This window comes from Chiloscyllium plagiosum, unplaced genomic scaffold, assembly GCF_037043375.1.
Source record: "Chiloscyllium plagiosum isolate Xiang-an unplaced genomic scaffold, Cpla_swu_hap1 HiC_scaffold_18, whole genome shotgun sequence".
NCBI lineage: Eukaryota > Metazoa > Chordata > Chondrichthyes > Orectolobiformes > Hemiscylliidae > Chiloscyllium > Chiloscyllium plagiosum.
This window is the reverse complement of record NW_028270156.1, coordinates 89,413,622-89,418,827: the sequence shown is the minus strand read 5'-3', so window position 1 is coordinate 89,418,827 and position 5,206 is coordinate 89,413,622.

The following is a 5,206-nucleotide window of genomic DNA, read 5'->3' as shown; positions in this document are numbered from 1 at the left end:
AAGTTCTTAATTGGAGTGAGGCAAATGGGTATGAAAGGGTATGAAACAAGAACTTTCTGGAGCAGAATGATCGCAGAGAAAAGGATGACTGACAAGTGGGAGGCCTTCCAATGTGTGAGAACAAGAATTCAGAAACATTCTGTTCCTGTTAGAGTGAAAGGCAAGGCTGGTAAGATTAGGGTGCAATGGATGAATAAAGATGTTGAAGTTCAAGTCAAGAATAAAAATAACCATCTATTAGAGAGACAATTGGGATCAACTGAATGTCTTGAAGCGTGTAAAGAGTGTAGGGACATTCTTTAGAAGGAAATGAGGAAGGCAAAGAGGGGACAGGAGACAGCCTTGGCAGATAGGGTAAAAATTATCCAAAGAGGTTCCATAAATACATTGAGTGGGGGAGCAACTGGAGAGAGAGTAGGACCCCTTAAAGACCAACAAGGTTGTCTTTGTGTTGAACCTCAAGAGATGGGAGAGATATAAAAAATATTTTGCATCCATTTTTATTGTTGGGAAAGAAATGGAAGCTGGAGAAATCAGGGATATAAATATTGATAAATAAATATTTTGGAAACAGTTCACAGAAAACAGAAGAGGAAGTGCTGGAGATCTTAAAAAACATAAAGATAGATAAACCTGATCAAGTGTGTCCCAGGACGTTGTGGGAAGTTAGAGAGAAGATTGCAGGGCCCCGAGCAGAAATATTTGTATCATCAATAAACACAGGTGATGAACTGGAGGACTGGGGTGTGGCTAATGTGTCATTGTTTAAGAAGGGATGTGAGGAGAAGTCTCGGAACGATCGACCTGTGAGTCTGTCCTCGGTGGTGGGTAGGTTTTTAGAGATGATCCTGAAAGATAGGATTTACAGAGGTTAGAGAGGAAAGGATTGATTAGAGATGGTCAGTCTGATTTAGTGTGAGCAAAATCATATCTCCCATTTGATTGGGTTTGTTTTTGGAAGTAACCAAAATGATTGATGAGGACAGAGTGTTAGATGGTGTTTGCTTGGCCTTTAGTAAAGCCTTTGATGAGGCTCTGCATGATCGACTAATTGGTAAAGTTAGATCACATAGGATTCAGGGTGGGCTTGCCAACTGAATACAGAATTGGCTTTTGGCAGAAGATGGTGGAACATTGTTTTTCAGATGGAGGCCTGTGACCAGCAGTGTCCCACAGGGAGCGGTACTGGCTCCACTTCTGTTAGTCATTTATACAAAGGATTTGGATGGGAATGTAGGAGGCAATGGTTAGTAAGTTTGTGGATGACACCAAAATGGTAAAATAGACAGTGAAGAAGGTGACCCAAGATTACAAAGAGATCTTGATCAATTGGGTCGAAGGGCTGAGGAGTAGCAAATGGAGTTGAGTTGGATAAATGTGAGGTATTGCATTGTGGTAATACAAACAAGGTCAGGACTTAATGGTCGGGCCCTGCGTAGTGTGGGAGAGCAGAGAGACACCTCAGGGTTCAGGTGCATAGTCCTTTGAAATTTGCATCCCAGTTAGACAGGGTAGTTAAGAAGGTGTTTAGCATGCTTACCTTCATCGCTCAGACCTTTGCGTATAGGAGTTCTGACATTATATAGAACTTGTACAGGACAGTGATGAGGCCTCTTCTGGATTAATGTGTGCAATTCTCATCGCCCTGTTATAGGAAGGATATTATTAAACTGGAGAGGGTTCAGTAAAGATTTACCGATATGTTGCCAGGAATGGAGGGTTTGAGATATAGACATGGGCTGTTGCACTGGAGGGTGAGGGGGTGACCTTATTGATGTTTAAACAATCATGTGGGGCACAGATAAGATGAATGATAAGAGTCTTTTCCCTCGGATGGGGAGTTCAAACCTGGGGGTATATTTTTAAGGTGAGAGGAGAAAGATTGAAAAAGGACGAGGGGCAATGGTTTTAGAATGTTGGATGTGGAATGAACTATCAGAGGAAATGATGGATGCAGGTACAGTTACAATGTTTAAAATACATTTGGACAAGTTCATGAATAGGAAAGGTTTGGAGGGATATGCGCCCAGCGCAGGCAGGTGGGAATAGTTTAGTTTTGGAACATGGTCGGTGTGGCCGGGTTGGTCCGAAGGGTCTGTCTCCGTGCTGCATGACTCTATGACTCCATGACATTACTGTACGCAGTCAAAAGACACGTTAGTCTCTGCCCTTTGCCCTCCAGCCCAGGGGCTGGGACACAGCAGGGGGAAGGGTATTGTTGATGTATGGAGATACCGAGGGGCTTTTATATGCAGGGAGTGCTTAATGGAAGAACTACAGAGAGACAGATCAGGTGATTGATGAAGCTGCACAAGGGAGGCAATTAGACAGGAGGCATGGAGGGGACAGGGGTAATGGAGGGGACAGGGGTAATGGAGGGGGACAGGGGTAATGGAGGGGGACAGGGGCCATGGAGGGGACGGGGTAATGGAGGGGGACAGAAGCCATGGAGGGGGACAGGGGCAATGGAGGGGGACAGGGGTAATGGAGGGGGACAGGGGCCATGGAGGGGGACAGGGGCCATGGAGGGGGACAGGGGTAATGGAGGGGGACAGGGGCCATGGAGGGGACAGGGGCAATGGAGGGGGACAGGGCCCATGGAGGGGACAGGGGTAATGGAGGGGGACAGGGGCCATGGAGGGGACAGGGGTAATGGAGGGGGACAGGGGCCATGGAGGGGACAGGGATAATGGAGGGGGACAGGGGCCATGGAGGTGGACAGGGGTAATAGATGGGGACAGGGGCCATGGAGGGGACAGGGATAATGGAGGGGGACAGGAGCCATGGAGGGGACAGGGGTAATGGAGGGGGACAGGAGCAATGGAGGGGGACAGGGGCTAAATTTGCAGTGAGTGGGAGGTTGTCCAATATTGAAGGGGGGAATGCAGATTCAATCTCAAGATTGAACAAGAGAAACAGGGAAGGAAAGGAAGAGAAGGGGAGAGAAAAATGAGAGAAGAAGAAAGAGCAAGAGAGTGGGAAAGAACACAGTAAAGGTGGGAAGAAGAGACAGGAGAGAAAAATACAAAAGAAAAGGCTGTCAGTAAGAGAGAGAGAGCGAAAGATTGAGAGGGAGAGAGAGAGATGTAGAGTGATACAGACAGAGGGTGAGAGACAGAGGCAAAGAGAGGGACAGAGAGAGAAAAGAGGAAAAACCAGACAGACATAAGCACGTGCTAAGGAAAGATATAGTGAGATTTAACAATTGATATTCACCATTCTGGTTGGTCTAAGCTCTCGTGATGGTCTCTCACACTCTTTCTCTCCCATTCAGGACAGACTCTGCTCCAGGGGCTTGCTTTTGAGATTCAACCATTCCCCACACTCTCACACACAGAGACAGACAGAAAGCCTCAGTTACTTACCCCCTGCTCAGTGCACACGGTGAAAGTTGAGTAGGTGAGGATAGTTTTCATTAGAAAAAAGGAGATTGAGGGGGGACCTGATTGAGGTCTACAAAATTATGAAGGGTATAGACAGAGTAGACAGAGATAAGCTTTTTTCCCAGAGTGAAGGATTCAATAATGAGAAGTCACACTTTCAAGGTGAGAAGTGAAAAGTTAAATGGGGATACACGCGGCAAGGACTTCACACAGAGAGTGGTGGGTGTCTGGAACACGTTGCCAGCAGAGGTAGTAGAGGCAGGCACAGTAATTTCATTGAAGATATGTCTGGACAGATGCATGAGTAGGTGGGGAGCAGAGGGAGACAGATGTTTAGGAAATGGGCGATAGGTTTAGACAGAGGCTTTGGATCGGCTCAGTCTTGGAGGGCCGAAGGGCCTGTTCCTGGGCTGTAAATGCTTTTGTTCTTTGAAGGGAAAATGGCTGCCAGAACCTGTTTGAAATATCCCCAAGTCTCTCACTGAAACTCCCCTCTCTGCCCAAGTCCCAGCTCATCCAGTCAGCTCCCAGCTCCCCTCTACCCAGGGCATACCTCCCCCAGGGATGGAGCACAGCCAGAGTTACCTTAGTGGGATTAGATGGGGGGAGGGAGTGAGGAGGTGTGAGAGAATGGAGCAGGTAAACAGTTTCATCCAGTCTGCCTTTGTCTACTTCTACTTTGCATTTTATTGTCTTGGAACAAAAAACAAATGTATTTTCAAACTGATTAAATTCCTTTTGTCTTTGGGGTTTCCTATTGATCAATGTGACAAATCTCAACTTGCAATTGTCAGGAATCTAACCCAGGTCACCTATTTGGAAGACAGCTACACTAACCACGATAGCACCATCACTGTGCACTTTACCACAACACAGTCCCCAAACATAGTTAAAAAGACCTTTATCATGACAAATCAAACAGAGTTCATATTGATTCACTGAAAGTGATATTCGGTCAGGTGACGATAGCTTATATGAAGAGGCAGATTTGAAGGAGCACCTGAAATCGGGGAGGGAGCTGGGTCATTGGGCAGGTGCAGGAAGGGAGTCCAGAAATCCCTCTGGTTGGGCTTGGATTCCCCGGCAACGCATCAGCTGGTTCATGGAAAGGAACAAATAAAGCAACGGAATGATATCAGAGAAATAGTTTAGTCCAGACTGCCTTAGTCTCCTCCTGCTTTGCATTTTATTGTTTTAGAATGAAAGCCACATGTATTCACAAACTGATCAAATTCCTTTTCTCTTTGGGGTTTCCTCCTGATCAATGAGAAAATCTAAAAGTGCGATTGCCAGGAACCAACACGAGGAATTGAATGGAAACAAAGTAAATTATTATTGAAAACAAAGGTGCAATCAAAAGACACAGAATCTTTTCAATATTTTATTTCCTTTTTCAACAGGAAACTTCTCGTTTTTTAAAAAAATTGTCCAGATGTGTGGCTCAGAGAATTCAGTGAGGAAGAGTGGATAGGAGCCTGTCGTTGCATTTCCCTCTCTGGCCTGCAGTGAACAATTACACCTTCCTCCACATCATTTATTTTTCTACCCAATTCACTCACTGAGAACGGATTACTTGGGATGAATATCTAATTCGTCTTTTGGATTTGCTTTTGTTCCTCCACTTCCTACAAATTGTTGCTGATTACTAACAGCACTTTACACTGGCTTTACACCTCCAGTCTCTGTCATTTTGCTCCTCAGATGGAGTCATTCCTTGCCCATGAGGAAAGGAGTGTTATCATGTTGCTGCTCCTCCTTCTCCTTTCGGTCCATTCCTCACGTGGATTCCTCGTTCCGTTCTCTGCTGCACCTAATGTTGGCTC